Source organism: Macaca nemestrina, chromosome 12, assembly GCF_043159975.1.
Source record: "Macaca nemestrina isolate mMacNem1 chromosome 12, mMacNem.hap1, whole genome shotgun sequence".
Lineage (NCBI taxonomy): Eukaryota > Metazoa > Chordata > Mammalia > Primates > Cercopithecidae > Macaca > Macaca nemestrina.
Window position 1 is genome coordinate 94,786,966 of NC_092136.1, and position 21,592 is coordinate 94,808,557.

Sequence of the window (21,592 nt, forward strand, 5' to 3'; positions counted from 1 at the left end):
ACAGTCACAAGAGTAACATCAAAGATCATTGATTATAGATCACCATAACACATATAATGATGAAAAAATTAAAATATTGTGAGAATTACCAAAATGTGACAAAGACACGAAGTCAGCACACGTTGGAAAAATGGCACCAATAGACTTGCTCGAAACAGGGTTGCTGCAAACCTTCAATTTGTGGCAACAAACTGCATTCAAAAATGTAGTCTTTGCAAAGTGCAATAAAATGAAACACAAAAAAGAGGTATGTCTGTACTCGCATATTTATTTACAGATTCAATATTATTCTTATCAAAACTCCAGTTACCTTTTTCTTTTGCAGAAATTGACAGGCTGACCATAAAATTCATATAAAGGTGCCAGAGACCTAGAGTAGTTCAAACAACCTTGAAAAAGAAAAAAAAAGTAGAAGAACTCACACTTCTCATTTCAAAAGTTACTACGAAGCTGTCGTAATCAAAACAGTGTGTTACAGGCATAACTACAGACATGTAGGTCAATGGAATAGAATTGCAAGTCTAAAAATAAACCCTTGTATTTATGGTCAATTAATTTTTGACAAGAGTTAAAGACAATTCAGTAGGGGAAGACGAGTCTTCTCAACAAATCGTACTGGGACAACTGGATAGCATATGCAAAAGAATGAAGTTAAATCCATATCTCACAGCATATACAAAAACTAAAAATGGATCAAAAACCCAATGTAAGAGCCAAAACTAATAAACTCTTAGAAGAAATGATAGAAGCAAATTTTTGTGACCTTGGTTTAGGCCATAGTGTTTTAGATATGACACAAAAAGCAAAAGCAGTAAAAGAAAAAAATAAATTGGACTTCATCAAAATGTAAAACTTTTGTGCTTCAGACACTATCAAGAAAGCAAAAAGACAACCCATAAAATGGGGGAAGATATTTGCAAAAAATATATCTGATATATCTGATTAATAACCCAATTAAAAATAGGCAAATGATTTGAATAGACATTTTCCCCAAGAAGATATACAAATGGCCAGTAAACATAGGAAAAGATGCTCAGCATCAGTAGTCATTAAGGAATCAAAACCACAATGAAATGCCCCTTCACACCCACTAGGATGACTAATATAAAAAGACTGGCAATAATGAAATGGTAAGGATATAGAAAAACTGGAACACTCGTGTATTGCTAGTGTGACTGTAAAATGGTGCAGTCACTTTGGAAATCAGTATGGCAGTTCCTCAAATGGATGAACATAGACTTAGCATATGACCCAGCAATTACACTCTTAAATATCCATCCAAGAGAAATAAGAGCATATGTCTGCACAAAACTTGTATAACAATGGTCATTGTGGCATGATTTGTAATAGCTAACAAGTGGAAACAATACAACGGTCTAACAACTGATTAATGGATAAACAACATGTGGTATATTCATACAATGGAATATTATGTGGCAATAAAAAGGAATGAAGTACTAATACCTGCTACATCAATAACCCTTGAAAATATTATGCTAAGTGAAAGAAGCCAGTTATAAAAGACTGTATATATTATATGATTCCATTAATAGGAAATATCCAGAATAGGCAAATCTGTTGAGACTGAAGGAAGCTTAGTGGTTGCCAGGGACTGAGAGCAGAGGGAAATAGGAAACGTCTGGTCATAAATACAGAGTTTCTTTATAGGGTGATGAAAATGTTCTGAAATTTGATACTCCTGATGGCTGCATAACCATGTGAATATACTAAAAACCACTGAAATGTATACTTTGAGTGTACAATTTTATGGTACATGCATTATATTTCATTAAAGCTGTTATTTTTAAAAACTACATACCACTATTAAAAAATAACAGTGAACAATAAATATGCTAAATATTGTATACATCCAAACATTGCTTGTACAAAAAGACAGTAATAATACTGAATAATGACATCTAATTTGTATTGTGGAAAAAAAGGGATACAACTTAAATATTAGACAAAAATAGCAGTAAGTTAGGAGAGGGTGACTACAGTTGATTAACTCTAGAATTCTGTAATAGTTTGGGAAGAAGGTAATGAATAATATTATCATTAGGGTCTATTAAATATGCATGAAAAAAGGGCCAGGCTGACTACTTAAAGGACAGACATAGGCATAAAACTTCAAAAGTAGTAAAGGGAAAAAATGAGGGGTGATAATAGTATCTTCCTGTCTGTTTCCCACAGTCCCCAAGAGGCCCATCTTCATCCAAGTCTTCATTCCTTTGTCACTGCTGAGATTTCCCTGGGGCTTCAGAGGGTATATTATGCAGAGGAAAAGGAAATCTACATTTATGATTCATTTAACATGTATTGCCTAAGTGATTTAAACCTCTCCACCCCTTGTGTTATGTACAAAACCATCCTCCATTTACAGAGAAGACGAGGCAAGGCCAGAGTGCTAAGTTACTTGTCCAAGGACACATAGCCAGGAATTGGCTGGACTGGGATTTGAACTAGGTCTAACGCCAGAATCTGTGTTCTTTTCCATTGTATTGTGACAGTTGTCTTGGCTTCTCTCAGCCAATTGCTCTTACTCCATTTGCATCTAAAGATGCAGTAGGCATGCTTCAGAAAATAGAAGCAGGCTCCCTGGGACCTTGTCAACCGGGCCTTTCCTGACATCACAGAGCACACACCTGTGAAGGGGCTGCATTGTTGCCCTGCATCTCTTTCTCCTGCCCTTGAGAGCAGCCTCAGTCAGTGGATATAGGCACCATGTTTGTAAGGTGACATTGTTTTGGCCTAGAGGACTGGCTATGGTGTCAGAAAGACGGATTCAAACCTTGGTTCTGATGTTCCTGTAAGCTTTCAGCAACTTAATCTGTGTTTCAGCTTCCTCATTTGTTTGCAGACACTTGTTTCCCAGGGCTGCTGTGAGATTTACACAGATAGCCAGCGTCAAGTTCCCAGAACAGCCCTGGCATGAATTGAAGATGCAATAAATGTCAGTTTGTTTGTTTTGAGATGGAGTCTCACTCTGTTGCCCAGGCTGGAGTGCAGTGGCACCATCTTGGCTCACTGCAACTTCCGCCTCCTGGGTTCAAGTGATTCTCCTGCCTCAGCCTCCTCAGTAGCTGGGACTACAGGCGCACACCACCACGGTCGGCGAATTTTTGTATTTTTAGTAGAGATGGGGTTTCACCATGTTGGCCAGGATGGTCTCGAAATCCTGACTTCAGGTGATCCACCCACCTCAGCCTCCCAAAGTGCTGGGATTACAGGCGTGAGCCACCAAACCTGGCCCAGATATTCTTATTACTTTTGCTCTGCAGAGATTTGGCAAATCTGCTTGATGGCAGAGGGATGGCATAGGAAAGAGAGAAGAAAGCATAGTGAGATGGAGAAGGTGCATTTTTCTCTCTGTGCTCAGATTATGCTGCAGCTACTAATGAAGGGAATCCAGACAGTCTCTTCCTGGCTGCAGATTACTTACGTAAAATGGGCCTAAAATGATCTCAGGTAGGCCCGTGGCTATTACAGGAAGTAATGCCCAAAGGTCTACTATGTATATACACACATATATACACACACACACAATATATATATACACACTATGTATATATACACTATATATAGTATATATAGCATATATATGCCTAATATATTAGTCTTATATATATATATATACACACACACACACACACACACACACATATTATCCTCAGTCCCTCCATATCCCAGGGAATACCAGTTTCCATTCAGTGTTCAGAGTTTGAGTATTTTTAAAACCTCCTTTTGAACACATCTGTAGGAAAGTATCCCCGAATGTCTTGACTATCCCAAAGAATGGCTTCACCCATTGAATACTTCATTGTAGCATGTTTCTCTTAACGATCCATTTAAAAATGCAGCATTTAAAAATGGTGCTTCTTCTTTAAAATATTTTGTGGCTCTGAAATGTTGCTGCTTTCATTTAATAAACAATGGCTTTTCAGACCAAACTTTGGGAAATCTCTAGAAAGGGGCCCTCATTCATTCATTCATTTATGAATACTGTCAATGGTGGGATTCTGATATTGATTTCCAATTCCCTGCCCACCTAAGATTTGTAGTCATTGATTGAATGTCAGTTACATCCCAAGAATTGTGCTATACCCTGAGCATACCAAGGTGAGCAAGATATGCTCACATCCTGCCCTTTGGAGTCCAGGTGGGGGATACAGACTCTCACATAGACAATTACAATGCAGGGTGATGACACCATAGGGTGGGAAGAGGCAGCATGTTATCAGATTAGCCAGAAGAGGCATTTACCCAGAATGGGGCAGAAGGAGGTGTGAGATGGGAATGTACTACAGATGGAAGTCTCAGGAAAAATTTGCTGAGACAGAGTCTAGGGTACAAGATGTTTAGTAGGGATTAACCCCTGTGAAAGGAACAGGGTGAATCCCAGTCGGACAGAGGAAGAAACTGAACTGCAGTACAATCCTGCAGAAGCTGTGGCCAACCAGGCAGGGGCTCTGGAGAGAAGACTGCCTGCAAGAGGGTCATGAGTCAGGCTGAAACTGTGAGCCTCCCTGTCCCAACTGACAGTCACTGGATGTGGAGTTGACAGCCACATGTTCCCTCCTGATGCTTTCCTCACAACTGGACGGCAAGTCCTTCCTCGATGGGGGATCTGGGTCATCCAGTGTCGTGTCTTCCTCAGAGGGATGCTTCCTAGAATAGGGAGCATCTAAACCAAGATTTGAGGGACAAACCACCAGGTAATAAGGTGGGATGGGTGGGGACTGGGAAGTGGCAGAGGCGATAGATAGCCTGTGTGACAACTTGGAGGAGCCAGACAGGTTGCATGGAAGGGACTGAAACAGAGCTCAGGCAAGTGGTGGGGTGCAGCATGCAGAGATGATACTGGAAAGGTAGGAAGAGGAAGAACCTTGCAGGGTCTTGTGGGCCACATTAATGAGTTTGGACAAGATTTGATAGTAGCTTGTAAGATGCACTTAGGGATGAGTTTTAGAACATCCTCTGTGGGCTCTATGAAGGAGGATAGGTTGGGAGGTGAGAAGGATGGGGCTTGGAGGGAAGGCAGGAGGCCTTGTTGGAACAGTGTGGGTCTCCGAGGACTGCCCCAGTGGCAGATGCCTCCTGAGAACAGTGCCTCCCTCCACATTGAGGGAGGACTGGCCTATGACTCCCTTTGACCATGAGGAAGAGGAAGAGGCAGAGGCCCCCTAAGCATTTGGAAGGCGTGGCAAACTTTCCCTCTTGCACTCTAGGAAGAAATCCGGCTACTCCACAATTAACTTACAGCGAATCTCACTTCATCGGTATCCTCATCAGTTTCCCCTTCCTGCATTGTTCTGAAGCAAATTCCAGACATGATGTCATTTAACCCATGAATATTTCAAGATATATCCCTAACAGATAAGGACATACTTTAAAAAAAATAACCACAATTGTACAATTGTATGTACTGTCACTTAAGGAAACTGCACTGTTTCTTGGTGTAAATAAACGGTCAGTGTTTAAGATTCCAATAGTGTCAGAAGTGTAATAAATGTTTATTTTTTACATTTGGTTTGAATCTGGATTCAAACAGGGTTCGCTCACTGTAATTAGTTGGTATATCTTTTAAATATCTTTTAATCTATAGATTCCCCTTCTATCTTCTACCATTCTCTTCCCTTCCCACAACCCCTGAAACTTATTTTTTGAAGAGACTGGGTCATTTGTTCTATGCCATTTCCTTAAAGTCTGGATTTTGCTGATTGCATCCCCAAGGTATGTGTTTAACATGTTCTCTGTATTTTCTCTGAATCATCAGTTGGATGAGGAAAGTTTTAAATCAGATGAGATGGAGTTTTCCACAGGACTAGGCTGGACTGGACTTTGAATGCCTCAAATTCACAGCTACACCATGGGATCTGCCTAGCACGCTGTTAACAGATGGGAAAGTTGGATTTCATGGTGTACCAGTGAAGCCAGAGATGGGGATAATTAAAGCTAAAATATGTTTATATTTTGTACAACTGTTCAAGCAGCTCATAAAAATAACTCTGAATACTATAACATTGTGGTATTGATTTCCAGCTCAATTCCAGTTGATTTCTTGGACAGTCTGTATGGATTTTTCCTCTGAGTTCTGAGTCCTACTGCCCACACTGGCATGCCCTGGGCAGCTGTTTCCCTGTAACAGAGACCATGTTATTAAATGGTGAAGTTTTGCATCCATTATTAATCAAAATTCATTTTAGGTAGCAAATATTATCTTGTTGCTCAGGAGGTTTGCTTCTCTCTGATACCCTTTGTATAAAGCTCCTATTGTGCTCATGGCAAGATCATGGCTCTCCCTCAACCCGCACTCTAGTTTTGTGATAACTTTGTTCTGCTGGCTTTTGGTCATGACCAGATGTGAACTTAACATGAATGAAGGCCGGGCGCGGTGGCTCACGCCTGTAATTCTAGCACTTTGGGAGGCCGAGGTGGGTGGATTGCCTGAGCTCAGGAGTTCAAGACCAGCCTGGGCAACACAGTGAAACCCCATCTCTACTAAAATACAAAAAATTAGCCAGGCGTGGTGGCGGGTGCCTATGGTCCCAGCTACTCAGGAGGCTGAGGAAGGAGAATGGCATGGAGCTGGGAGGCAGAGCTTGCAGTGAGATGAGATCGCGCCACTGCACTCCAACCTGGGCGACAGAGCGAGACTCCGTCTTAAATAATAATAATAATAATAATAAATAAATAAATGAATCCCTTTATCATGAATGGAGCTTGCAGGACTAGAAGTTGTTCTGGGTGAGTAGTGAATAAATATGAAGGCCCAGGACATTACTGCATATTACTGTAGACTTTATAAATAATGTACACTAAATTTATAGAAAAAGTCTTCTTTCTTCAATAAATTAACCTTAGCTTGCTATAATTTTACTTTATAAATGTATCAATTTTTAAAACTTTGACTTTTTTGTAGTAACACTTAGAATACAAACACATTGTATAGTTGTACAAATTTTCTTTATTTATATACTTATTCTATAGTTTTTTTCTACTTTCAAATGTTTTATTTTTATATTTTACTTTTTCAACTGTTCTGTTAAAACCTAAGACACAAACACCCACAGTATCCTAGGCCTACACAGGTCAATATAATCATCTTCCACCTCCACATCATGTCCCATTGGAAGGTCTTCGGGGCAGTAACATGCATGGAGCTGTCATCTCCTATGCTAACAGTGCTGTCTTCTGGAATAGCCCCTGAAGGACCTGCCTGAGGCCGTTTTACAGTTTCCTTTTTTTTTTTTTTTTGGATAAGTAGAAGGAGTACACTCTAAAATAACAATGAAAAGTGTAGTATAGTAAATATATAAACCAGTAACATAGTCATTTATTATCATTATCAAGTGTCATGTGCTGTACCTAATTGCATGTGCTATACTTTTTAATATGACTGGCCATGAAGTAGATGTCTTTACAACAGCATTATCACAAACATATGAGTAATAGGTTGTGCTGTGCCCTTAAGAAAGTTACAATGTCAGCAGGCATTTTGGCAACAGGGAATTTTACTACTCTGTCATAATCTTATGGGACCACCTTCATATATGTAGTTAGTCCTTGAACAAAATGTCATCATGCAGGGCATGACTGTACTGATGTACTTCAGCCATAGAAAACAAGTAGCCTGAGCCTGTTAAGGCTTCTGGTTTGCTCTTTACTTATTCAACTGATGTCTGTTGCCTGCAATAGTAAGAGACGCCCAGCAATCAAACTACTGTTTAGTGAGTCAGTCAAAAGAAGACTTGATCTTGTGTTTCCCTTTCTTTGTATCTCTCAAATACAATTTTGCTACACTAAATCCCTTTAAAAATAGAGAGCTAGGCCGGGCGCGGTGGCTCACGCCTGTAATCCCAGCACTTTGGGAGGTTGAGGCGGGCGGATCACAAGGTCAGGAGATTGAGACCATCCTGGCTAACACGGTGAAACCCCGTCTCTACTAAAAATACAAAAAATTAGCCGGGTGTGGTGGCGGGCACCTGTGGTCCCAGCTACTCGGGAGGCTGAGGCAGGAGAATGGCGTGGGCCCGGGAGGCGGAGCTTGCAGTGAGCAGAGATCGCGCCACTGCACTCCAGCCTGGGTGACAGAGCGAGACTCCGTCTCAAAAAAAAAAAAAAAAAAAAAATAGAGAGCTAGCCGCCCCCTTCTGCACAGTCATGCCTAGCCAGCACCTGGGCCTGGAACTGGGCAGCAGGCCCTCAGCTTCGCCCACCGCCTCCCCACCATGGACCGCCGCAAAGTGAGCGAGCTTCGGGCCTTGTGAAAATGTGTAAGTAGGATCCGAGCATTCTGCACACTGAGGAAATGTGCTTCCTGAAGGAGTGGGTGGAGAGCATGGGGGGTCAAGTACCACCTGCTACTCAGAAAGCTAAATCAGAAGAAAAATACCAAGGAAGAAAAACTTGATCGTAAGAAGGTAGAGGAAGACTTAAAGGCAGATGAAACATCAAGTGAGGAAAGTGATCTAGCAATTGATAATGAAGGTGTGATTGAACCAGGTACTGATGCCCCTCAAGAAATGGGAGATGAAAATGTAGAGATAACACAGGAGATGATGGATCAGGCAAATGATAAGAAAGAAAGTGGCTGCTATTGAAGCCCTAAATGACGGTGAACTGCAGAAAGCCACTGACTTATTCACAGATGCCATCAAGCTGAATCTTTGCTTGGCCATCTTGTATGCCAATAGGGCCAGTGTCTTTGTCAAATGCTGCCATCCCAGACTGTGTGACAGAGCCATTGAAATAAATCCTGATTCAGCTCAGCCTTGCAAATGGCGAGGGAAAGCACACAGACTTCTAGGCCACTGAGAAGAAGCAGCCCATGATCTTGCCCTTGTCTGTAAATTGGATTATGATGAAGATGCTAGTGCAATGCTGAAAAAAGTTCAACCTAGGGCACAGAAAATTGCAGAACATCGGAGAAAGTATGAGCGAAAACGTGAAGAGCGAGAGATCAAAGAAAGAATAGAACAAGTTAAGAAGGCTGGAGAAGAACATGAGAGAGCCCAGAGGGAGAAAGAAGCCAGACGACAGTCAGGAGCTCAGTATGGATCTTTCCCAGGTGTCTTTCCTGGGGGATTGCCTGGTAATTTTCCTGGAGGAATGCCTGGAATGGGAGGGGGCATGCCTGGAATGGCCGGAATGCCTGGACTCCATAAAATTCTTAGTGATACAGAGGTTCTTGCAGCCTTGTAGGATCCAGGAGTTATGGTGGACTTCCAGGATGTGGCTCAGAACCCAGCAAATATGTCACAATGCCAGAGCAACCCAAAAGTTATGAATCTTATCAATAAATTGTCAGCCAAATTTGGAGGTCAAGCATAAAGCCCTTCTGATAGATAAAGCCCTTGATGAAGGAAAAGCAACATAGATCACCTTATGGATGTCACAGTAATACAAACCAGTGTACCTCTGACCTTTTCATCAAGAGAGCTGGGGTGCTTTGAAGATAATCCCTACCCCTCTTCCCCAAATGCAGCTGAAGCATTTTACAGTGGTTTGCAATTAGGGTGTTCATTCAGATAATGCTATCCTACTAGGAATTACACTTTAAACACTTTCTAAACCTTAAAAATATTTAAAACAAATTTAAAGGGTCTGTTAATTCTTATATTTTTCTTTACTAATCATTTTAGATTTTTTTTCTTTGAACTATTGGGCAGGGGAAATACTTATGTATGGAAGATTATTGCTCTAATTTGAGTGAAAAATGTTTATTAGTGCGAGGCAAACATAACTCATTTGAGGATAAAGTTTGTGTTGGATATGTGGTTCCTGAAGCATTTTGACATGTCTTTTTAAATGCTTTATCTTGCCGGGCGCGGTGGCTCAAGCCTGTAATCCCAGCACTTTGGGAGGCCGAGGCGGGCGGATCACAAGGTCAGGAGATCGAGACCACAGTGAAACCCCGTCTCTACTAAAAATACAAAAAATTAGCCGGGCACGGTGGCGGGCGCCTGTAGTCCCAGCTACTCAGGAGGCTGAGGCAGGAGAATGGCGGGAACCCGGGAGGCGGAGCTTGCAGTGAGCCGAGATCGCGCCACTGCACTCCAGCCTGGGCAATAGCGTGAGACTCCGTCTCAAAAAAAAAAAAAAAAAAAAAAAAAAAAAAAAAAATGCTTTATCTTTTTCTTTAAAGATTTATTTCAATAAAACTAATTGGGACCGGCCGGGCGCGGTGGCTCAAGCCTGTAATCCCAGCACTTTGGGAGGCCGAGACGGGCGGATCACGAGGTCAGGAGATCGAGACCATCCTGGCTAACACGGTGAAACCCCGTCTCTATTAAGAAATACAAAAAAAACTAGCCGGGCGAGGTGGCGGGCACCTGTAGTCCCAGCTACTTGGGAGGCTGAGGCCGGAGAATGGCGTGAACCCGGGAGGCAGAGCTTGCAGTGAGCTGAGATCCGGCCACTGCACTCCAGCCTGGGTGACACAGCGAGACTCCGTCTCAAAAAAAAAAAAAAAAAAAAAAACTAATTGGGACCACCAGTATTTCAGTAGGACCTGGGAAGGGACTGGAAGTACTTGGCAGGGCAGCAGCAATCTTGCTGTGTTTTATATAACATGCATCATTGAGCAGGTTGTCCTTAAATCTTACACTGTGGTGAAGGGATGATTTTTCTGTAATGCTGCAGTAGAGTTGCAGTACTTAGTTCTGTTCTTGTCCAGTATATCTAATAAATGTTTCATATTATCTCCACATAGGGGAAGTAAGGGAGTACTTTTCTTTTTATACTTCTATGCTTAAAATTCTCTTTCCTAGTCAAAAAATGCCCAACTCTGTGTTTAGTTTCTGCTTGTTACATTTTTCTCCCTTACTTTTCTTGGGCTAAAGACAGGCTTTTTCCACCAGCATCATCACTGCTATCATCATTAATAGCATAATTATACAAGCATATTGAATGCTGATTTTAATATGTAATACATATGGTAATTGTAGGGTAGTACACACAACAACTGTAGTTTCTTACTTGGCCATGAGAATGCTTACTTAAGTGTTAGACTTCCACTCTGGCAAAGTCTTGTCATATCAAAAGACACTGGAAAGCGGGATTCCCTTTGGTGTTTGGTCTTCTACTTAGAAAATACCTATTGCAGTTAGAATTTATCTTGTAATATTCATCTTTGTATTTTGAAGATAAGGTTTGAATTAAATTGATATACACAGAGGGGAACCAATTTTCTTTTTAATCCAGTGTGAATTATAAATGAGATAATCCACAGTTATTCATTGTGGAGTTGTTGAGACTATGAAAGATTCATCGTCTTTGCATTCGGTTCTTCCTTGAATAGTGTAACCATACCCCCACCTCTGCTTGCTTTCTTTCCCTCCCCTCCGATGATAAAGAAAATGATGTTTAAAAAAAAGTTACGTCTACTGAATATTAGGACTAGAGAGTAATTCCAGGCTCTTTTTGCTTTAAACTTCTCCTAGCTTAACTCACATATAACAATAGTATTAGGCTTTTATATTATAGATCTTCCCAGTTTTCAAACTACATTTGAAATCCCCATGGCATGAAAACAAAACGATTAAACTAAAAAAAATGTGAATGATTAAACTAAAAAATAATTCACATTTTATTGGAAGGACACAATTTTTTAGCTCCAGTTGCTGCATTTAAGGATAACATTTGATGCCCAGCAAAGAAAAAGGCTCCTGAGAAATGGGGCAGCACCCAGAAGTCTGGACTTCTTCCGCTGTGGCTGCAGCCAACACTTGGGGTGAGGTTATTTGTAAGCATTTTGTAGAAGGCATTTTTCAATAACACTATTCATTCATTAGTAAATATGCATAAACCACCTCTTTTAATCCAGGCATTCGCTGAGCAAAACACTAAAGACATCTCCAACATTCTCTTTTAATGCATGATGTTCTCTGTGCAATTGCAAACAAACTGAACTAGCCAGAGCAATTCAAGTTTTTGCAGTTGAAAGCATCATCATGGCTAAGACAAGAAGTCTTTGAGCAATCAAGAGACTGAAACTTAGCCGGGCGTGGTGGCGAGCGCCTGTAGTCCCAGCTACTCGGGAGGTTGAGGCAGGAGATTGGCGTAAATCCGGGAGGCGGAGCTTGCAGTGAGCTGAGATCCGGCCACTGCACTCCAGCCTGGGCGACAGAGCGAGACTCCGTCTCAAAAAAAAAAAAAGAGAGAGACTGAAACTATCTGTAGTAGCGGATCTACCATGGCTCAAAGGAGTCCTCTGTGCTGTAGACTGCTATGTACCAAAATGGGATCTGGCCCGGAGAGGGTGACCCAGAAATGAGATATTGAGAGGCAAGAGTTCCAACCTGGACATGCGCAACCCTAGCCACTTGCATAACCGATTACAGGGGAGCCTTATTTCTAAGACTTGGTACTAGGTATGCTTGTGCACTGTGTGTAGACGGTTGTATGTTTCAATAATGATAGCTAATGTTGAATCAGCTAAGCACTATGGAAATACTATCATATTTAACATTCACAAAAACCCTATGAAGTATTTACTATTATTCCTATTTTAGAGAACAGGAAACTGACTTAAGTAGTTAAATAACTGGCCCAAGGAGATGCAATTGCAGAGCTACCACTCAGGTCAGACCTCAGTGCCTCCCAGGCTTATGCTCTGCACCACCATGCAGATTTCCAACCCAGACTTAACAAACCAACCGAAATTGATTTCTTAATATGTGTTTTTTTTTTCTGCCCAATTAATCCTTTTGTATTTCTCATAATATCCTGAATTAAAAGAGCCTTTTAGACATTATTCAGGAAAATTTGCTGACAGGATGGACCAACAACTATAAAAATCAACAAACAGCTAGAGTTGCATTCCAGGGCCAAGATGGACAGCAGACAGTGTAAACACTGCCCCTTTCAGAACAATTCTGAACAAATGTGTTTCATCACTTTCACCTATATTTAGTCCTCCCAAGACTTCATGAGGTTGATGTTACTATCGCCAATGTGACAGCCAAGTAGGCTGAGGCTCAGAAAAGAAATCCCACTGCTGGTAAATGGTGGCACTGGGTTGATAACCTCTAGAGCGGCTCCCTTTGCACACAGTGAATAACAGATGCTTGTCATTTACATGTGTTACATGTGGAGACAAAGTCCCCAAACACATAAATGTGCAGCAAGCCAGGTGAGCTTTCTATTTGTTTCCTTTAAAACTTGGGAATGAATATTGGGGAGTGTCTCCTGAATCTGAGCATGAATGAAGCTTTGGAAGAGATAGGTTTGTGGCTAAATTGGGGCACAGCTGGGTTAGTGCTCACTGAGACTTGGATATTTGTGCTTGGGTTGGTTATATAATCTTGGCAAATGCTGTGCTGTACCGGGTGTGGGTATTGGAGCCTATGAATTATAGGTGTCTTATTTTTCACAATTCAAAAATATACATCTTGGGGCGGCTAACCCTTCACCTGGGGGCTTTTCCTGCAGTGTGTTTGTCCATGGCTCTGTGCAGAGTCTGGAGCTTGTCCTGATGCCTCACTTGACAGATTTACTTATTCAATCAACCAATTTGTCACCACCTATTGGCTGAACACCTACTTGAGGCAGTACAAATAGACACCGGACCCCATCTGCCTAAGCTAGAGTCCTGGCTTGGCTATTTCCTGTGCAAATTGGGTAAGTTTCTTAAACTCTCTGTGCCTCAGTCTCCACATTTGTAAAATGGAGATAATAATAGATTCTAACTTGTGAACTGGTTTGAAGACTAAATGAGTTATTGGGGAAGTGTTCAGAATTAAAAGAGCACTTTTAGACATTATTCAGAGCACTATGTATGTTGTGGGCACTGTTTGAGTGCTTGCTATCTCTACTGCTGTGTAACAGGCTCTGTGTAACACAGGGAAGTACAACACCGTGTACCTGCCTCCAGGGAGCTGAGCTGTGGAGCTAACACAATGTAAATACTATCATACAAGCGTCAAAGCAGTACACATCCTAAGATAGGAACAACAGAGTATTGTAGGGGGGATACTGAATTCGATAGGTTCTTTTTGCATGTGTATGTATGAGAGACAAGATCTTGCTCTGTCACCCAGGCTGAAATGCAGTGGCTCAATCATAGCTGCAAGCAGGAATACAGGCATGTGCCAACATAACTGGCTTTTTTGTTTTTTTCTAGAGACAAGGTCTTACTTTGTTGCCCAGGCTGGTCTCAAACTCCTGGACTCAAGTGATCCTCCCACCTCGGCCTCCCAAAGTGCTGGGATTACAGGCATGAGCCACCATACCAGGCCAGCTGTTTCTCTATAATCTTTTTTCATAACTGTTCTGCTATTCTCTTGCAGTTTCCATGATGCCATTTTCTGAAGCACAGCGTTGCAGATGTTTAGAAAAAGCCAGTGATCTCCCAGTCCAAGTCCCTTAATTTATAGCTAAGGTAGTTGAGGCCCAGAGAGGTAGAGTGAATTGTCCAAGGTCATAGAGCTTCTGATGGTAGAACTGACTCTCAGACTACTGCCCCTTTCCACCATTCTAAACAGCTTTTTACCGTGCAGAATTTCTAATGCGCAGAGACTCAGAGTTCACCTTAATAGCCAACTTCAACTGGGATTTGATGTTAAAAAGAGACAGACACTTAAAATCTGTGGAACCTCCACAGTCCTCATTTTGATTCAGAGGTTTACCCAGCGCCCTAGGGGAAGCCATTTTTAAGACTTCTAAGGACAGAATGGACCCTGGAAGGGAAGAAGCCATCGTGTATAGGAACCCCAGCCTAGAAGGCATGTAGAACAACCTAATGGTTACAAAGGCCTGGGGTAAAGGAAAGAACAAACTTTTTTCTCCTACTATATTCTCACTCACAGCACTCAATGCTTCACTTTTGACCTACTAGAAGTATGGGCTTTTTACCCCCATACATCAATTTTCTGCCCAACACCAGCTGGGTGTCCTACAATTTAATTTAATTCTGACATTACCTAGAGTTAGCATCAGATTCCACAGCTTAAGGGCTCAGTCCCCCAAGACTGAATTGCCCCCTCCACTTCACATGCCGATCATACGTCCAGACGTCCAGTACTTGTGACCAAGCAGTTGTAAATTGGAGGTTCCCACAACCCCCTCCCCAGGTTCAATCATTTGCTAAAATGGCTCACAGAACTCAGGAAAGTGTTTGACCTACATCTACTGGTTCATTATAAAGGATATTGCAAAGGACACAGATGAAGAGCCAGATGGAAGAGATGAATAGGGCAAGGTATAGGAGAAGGGGCGTGGAGTTTTCAAGTCCTCTTGGGGCACAGCGTCCTCCATGTGTTCAGCAACCCAGATGCTCTCCAAACTCCATAGCTGAGGAATTTTTATGGAGGCTTCATCACATAGACAAGATCTATTATTAACTTAATCTCCAGCTCCTCTCACCTCCCCAGAGGATGAGGGGTAGGGGCTGAAATTTCCAGGCTTCTGATCGTGACTTGGTCTTTCAGGTGACCAGCCTCCCATCCAGAAACCCACCAAGAGTTGCCTCATTAGAACTAAAGATGCTCCCAGCCAGGCGTAGTGGCTCATGCCTGTAATTTCAGTGCTTTGGGAGGCCAAGGGAGGATCATTTGAGCCCAGGAATTCGAGACCAGCCTGGACAACATAGCAAGACCCCATCTCTACAAAAGGAAAATAACTAAAGATGATCCTATCACCCAGGAAATTCCAAGGGATAGAAGCTCTGTGTCAGGAGCCAGGGTCAAAGCCCAAATATGAGGAAAAAAAGGTATATACCTGACACCTCTATCTCTCAGGAAATTACAAGTGCTTTGGGAGCTCCATGTCAGGAACTGGGGTTAGAGCCCAAATATTTATTTCTTATTACATCACAATGTCACAACTGGGCACCCATGAGTTTTAATTGCTCAATTAGTTATTAGTACCCTCTATGGCCCAAGTACTCTGCTAGGCATTGGGAATACCAAAGTAAATGAGGTAGTCATAGCTCTGTTGCAGAGAGGTGTTTCTCAACATGGAGCAGTTTTGGCTCCCAAGGGCCATTTGGCAATGTCTGGAGACATTTTTGATTGTCATGACTTGGGATGAGGTTGCTAAAGGGATGTTGCTGAACATCCTATAACGCATAGGAGAGCCCCCATGATAAAGGACTATCTGGCCCCAAATGTCAACAGTGTTGAGGTTGAGAAACCCTATTATTGAGCATAAGGTCTATGACAATTAAACACATAGTTAAAATGAAGTATGAACAGTGTTATGGTGGAGGAAGTTCAAGATACTGTCTGAATCTATAATTCAGCCTAGGAATTAGGGCAGGTCTCTGAGTAGAGGATGTTTGAACTGAATCCTCAAGGATGAGTGGGTGTTAGTGACACAAGGAAATCAGGGCTAGAGATCAAGGCAACAGGAATGTACAAACACTTGAAGGACAAACAGAACTCTTGCGAGGAATCAAGAAATGTTTAGTATGTCTGGAGCAGAAGTGGTGGGGGGGTCACAAAAGATAAGACATAGAAGTTTTTGTAAGATGTTTAGTTAATATGCAAAGGTTTCTACCAGGCACATGCCCTGTTCTCATGCTGGTGAGTCTTCTGAACCAACAAATATCACTGTCCGTGAGGAGGTGCTAGCCTAGACAAGTGAAGGATCTTGGCTTTAAGGGCAATGGGAAGCCATGGAAAGGCTTTTATCTAGGAGATGACAGAGTAACATCAACATTTTGGAAAGCATGTAGAGGATGCATTTGAGGGTAGCAAGAGCAAAGGCAGGAGGATCAGTTGGAGGTTGTTACCACAATCCAGGTAACAGATGAATATGGCTGAATTAGGAGACACACATGGATGTGAAGGAAAGACAGCTTCCAGAGACATGTGGTGTACACATGTGCATGTGCATAAGTAGTTATTACATTAAAATTCAAGAATATAACTATTCATTTCCAGACTTTATGGCCACTCCACATTTAGAAAGTGGATCATTGACAAGATTTGGTTTTTTGTTGTTGTTGTTGTTGTTGTTTTGTCTTTTTTTTTTTTTTTTTGAGACGGAGTCTCGCTCTGTCGCCCAGGCTGGAGTGCTGTGGCCGGATCTCAGCTCACTGCAAGCTCCGCCTCCCGGGTTCCCGCCATTCTCCTGCCTCAGCCTCCCGAATAGCTGGGACTACAGGCGCCCGCCACCTCGCCCGGCTAGTTTTTTGTATTTTTTAGTAGAGACGGGGTTTCACCGTGTTAGCCAGGATGGTCTCGATCTCCTGACCTCGTGATCCACCCGTCTCGGCCTCCCAAAGTGCTGGGATTACAGGCTTGAGCCACCGCGCCCGGCCTGACAAGATTTGTTAATGAGCACTGACAACACTGACGTCCCTTCTTCGTTCTATTTTCCTGCCCCAATTGTTTGCATGGGCTGGGAAAGCTACTTGAGACCTCTGACCATGGCTGAGGTTCTAAAAGACCTGAAGTTCATGTTCCCCTTTCCCATCCCCCTCACCCCTGCCCTGGATATTCCATGGAAAAGAGGAGAAGGCTGTGTGTTCCTGAACACTGCTTCCCTCTGAAGTCTGGGCTCTTCCTCTCCTCCAGACATCTCTTCTTCCATGATCCAGCACAGGCGTACTCATTTCAAGGGGCCTGTCCTGCTGTCAGGTGCCAGGCACATAGAAGTTTGGAGTATATGATCATTCCCTGGCAGGTTATTGTCTTCTGGTCCCTTATTTCAACAATGATGACTGATGTCATTATGGAAATCAGTCCTGGTGTGAGTTTCCTATTGCTGCTGCATCGAATGACCACAAACTTAGTAGCTTAAAATACCATGCATTTATTCCCTTGCAGTTCTGGAGGTCAGAAGTATAAAATCAAGGTGTCAGTAGGGCTGCCTTCCTTTTGGAGGCTCTAGGGGAGAACCCATTGCATTGACTTTTTCAACTTCTCGAGGCTGACTATGGCCTCTGCCTCCACCATCACATCTGTTTTCCTCAACTTCCATTGGCACATCACCTTCTCTGGCTCTGATCCTCCTGCCTCCCTCTTATAATGATCCTTGTGATTATGTTGAGCCATGGGGGTAACCTAGCATTAGCTCCCCATCTCAGGGCTCTCAATTACATCTGCAAAGTTCCCTTTGCCATATAAAGTAACATTCATAGATTCCAGGGATTAGGACATAGACATCATTATTTAGCCTATCACAGGTCCCACACAGCTTGCTATATTGTTGTCCATTGTGGTGAGCACCGCCCCCAACCCTTGCAGGTGGGTGAGCCCTATTGGTTGTTCTGGAAAGGCCAATCCCACCTCTCCACTGTCGCTCCCTGCCTGGGCTCTCAGGAATGGATCTTTTGGTTCCCACTAGCCTGACCAGCTGTTTTCAAAAAGATGCTCTGAGTCAGGGTGACTAAATGAGGGGCTTCTCAGCTCAGATCCACATTTGCCCCCAAGATTCTATACCTGTGTGTTGAGTTGGGGTGTAGCCTCCCCCTTCCACTCATCTATTCCAGATTATAGAAGAGGCTGGGATATAGTTTGTCTTCATGTGTTTTTTTAAAAAAGCCTCTGACTTAATATGATCAGTTATATTTTTTTTAAAAAAGGTGCCACTGTTGCCATGGTGACCAGAGGCTGCAAAAGAGATTTCACCTCTTTCCCATTTCCCACCCCTCTGTGCATTTTCTTTGCAAATTACATTTCATTCATTTATGGATATCTCTTTCTGCTTTCTATGAGTGGATATCTGTATGGCCAGCAAATCTAGCTCCCAGGAGTGACAGGGCACAGGTGACAGGGCACAGGGTGGCACATCTTGACCTGCCTCCACCAGGCAAATACAGAAGGAATCGGCTGATGTGCTCTCAATGAATAAATAATACGCATCTTGCAGCCCTGTCTCTGCATGCGGTGGGTGTTAATGCCTGCACAGAGGAGGGACAGAGGGAGAAAGCAAGGGAGGACAGAACTGATGCAGAGCCCAGAGAGAAATAGGAGCCACAGAATCCGCTTGTCAGACTGTCTCTTCTGCACTCCTCCTTTCAAGAAGACACACCAAGTTCCCATGATCACATACTCCTTTCCCCCAACCACACATGGCCCGGGGCCCACTGAAGACCCAGAAGACTGGATGCGAGCCAGTGAGGTGGAACACAAGATCTAGAAGGGAATGATCTGATTTTGTGTACCAGCTGTGTGACCTCAAGCAGAGCAATCTTCCAATCACAGCTGCCCCATCTGCCAATGGGGAGCAAGACCTCCACCCCACCTGCTTGGTGAGACTGTGGTGAGGGTCCAGTCAGATCCTCAGTGTGAAGGTGCTTTCTGAACTCTGTGGGGCAGTACACAAGCTGTGGCTGCTGCTACTGGAGACAGTGGCAATGCTAAGAAGAGTCACCTGCCTATGTTGACTTGTTGAGTTCTCTCCATGTGCCAGGCACTGCTGCTCTACATGCATTGTCTCATTTAACCTATTTGAAGCAGGTGCAATTGGAGCCACCCCCCACCCCCCTGCTGCCTTTTATTAGCTGAAGCAACCATGGCCAAGGTCATGGGGTTAGTAAATGGCACAGCCAGAAGCCATGCTCCAAACTTGGCCTGCAGAGACCCCCGAAATGTGGAGGGCAAACAAACCTAAGGCATTGCCCAAAGAATATTTCCACATAGACCAAAAGAGAAGCTGAAAATATTGACTCTGGTAAGACTGAACTTAGGGGAGGGATACCCTCTAGTTCCAGCAGATATGGGGGTTAATACAGCAAAAGGCCATGCAATGCAGGAATTCAGGGCTCTGGACTCAGCCTATTGACCAGAGCTGGAGAGCAGCCTAGTGGGAAAAGGGTCACCACATATTAGAGGGTGTTGCTGGACTGAGAGCTGGGCCGTGGTGGACAGCAGGTGCTCAAGCCTAGGGCAAGGATGCAAGGTCTGGATCCTGCTTAGCCCTGGAAATGGTGCGTATTCCACTGCCAGCTGCCCTCTGACTGAAAAAGTTGTTGGAGGTAGAGGCATGCTGCAAACTTTGCATGTATCTGTATTTTCTTCTGGACCTCTAGAATTGGCTGAGGACGAACACTCCCAGAGACTAGGCTGAACCACTGTTAGAAGAACTGACATGTGTGCCTTGGGCCGGGTTGCCTGGAAGCAGAGCCCAGTGCAGGGATTTGGGCCCATGTCATTTCATGAGGGAGTCTTCTCGGGTGAAACCCATAAGGGAGAGAGGCTAGGGAGAGAGACTAGGGTGGGGAATGGGGAAGGGCTGGGCAAAGAGGTGATGTCAGGTGAAATCTGTCCTCAGCCTGATGCAAAGGTCGGCTCTGGAGCATCAGCTGCACCGCAGAATTGTCCTTCCCCAACCCTAGGGCAAGAGGGCTGCCTTTGGTTTCCCACTTCAGTCAACTGTTGGCTGTCAGCCTCAAGTGGGGGGACTTCCTGAGCCTGGGCTTCTGCTGGACAGGGCAAAAGTTTTGTAGAATGCGGCAGCTGCAAGCTGTTAGCAGCCAGCACGCCGCTGCAGGAGGGTGGGTGAATGGGATCTGGGGCAGACACGACAGTGTGCATGACAGAGATGGTGAAGAGAGTTGATGTAATTATGCCTGACAGGCTACACTAACCTAAAGTTTCTTAACATCCTCGAATCATGCACAGCCTGTTGCATCTTAAACACATTCAGTCACCTGTCACACACCCCCTCTAAAGGCCACACCCTCTCACGTGCATGTGGGCTTTAGCACCTGCCTTTAACCCATTTCCCATTTGCCTTGAGAATACTCTTGCATCTAATCTTAATGTGACATTGTATACATTTCTGCTACATTAGCATTAGAGACAAGTTCTGTTTAGAAATAACTCCAAGAACAGTTTTTATATTTCATTTTCACATTGAAAAATGAGTCAGATTTGCTTCAGCCTCAAAGAGTGTGTTTATGTAAAATTAAATGAGCACTGGCAGCAAACTGCATTTTTTTTTCTAAACAGGAAATGGGTTAAATAAGACCGTTCGGAGCCTATGAACATCCCGGGCAGCCCTGTGCAGGCAGAACAGAGGGCGACTGCAGCTATGCAACTTTGTTCCTTGGGGTATTATTCTCTTTCTTCATTCCCCCTCCTTTCTTTTCCTTGCACTTTTCACTACTCATTTTGTTACCTTGCTTTATCTCGCCATGGTGCCTAGCTGCCTTCAAGCTGAGACATCAGTCTTCTTCTGCCTTTGGACTTGGACTGCAACCCACATCAACTCTCCTGATTCTCCAGCCTTCACTCTCAGACCAGAACTATACCATTGGCCCTCCTGGCTCTCCAGCTTGCCAACCGCAGGTCTTGGACTTCTCAACTCCCTACCATATTACTCTGTTTTATCATCTCCAGAAATTACCTGCTTTGTTTACTTGGTTATTGTCCCTCTCCTCTATCAAAGACAAAAAAACAAACAAGTAAAGAAATCAACTTCATTTAAGATACTGCAATAAGGAGAATACCTCAGAACCGAAGGTCAGAGCACTGCTGTAGCAGTCCGTTTTCACACTGCTATAAAGAAGTACCAGGGACTGGGTAATTTATAAAGGAAAGAGATTTAATTGACTCACGGTTCCATATGGCTGGGATGGCCTCAGGAAACTTAGGATCATGGAGGAAGGTGAGAGGGAGGCAGACACCTTCTTCAGAAG

The 21,592-nt window shown here is 43.3% G+C and overlaps 1 pseudogene; it reads left to right on the forward strand.

Annotated features, from left to right (window-relative positions):
- Positions 1 to 8,231: 8,231 nt before the first annotated feature.
- On the forward strand, positions 8,232 to 9,333 carry LOC105484327 (hsc70-interacting protein pseudogene; annotated as a pseudogene).
- The last annotated feature ends 12,259 nt before the right edge of the window (positions 9,334 to 21,592 follow it).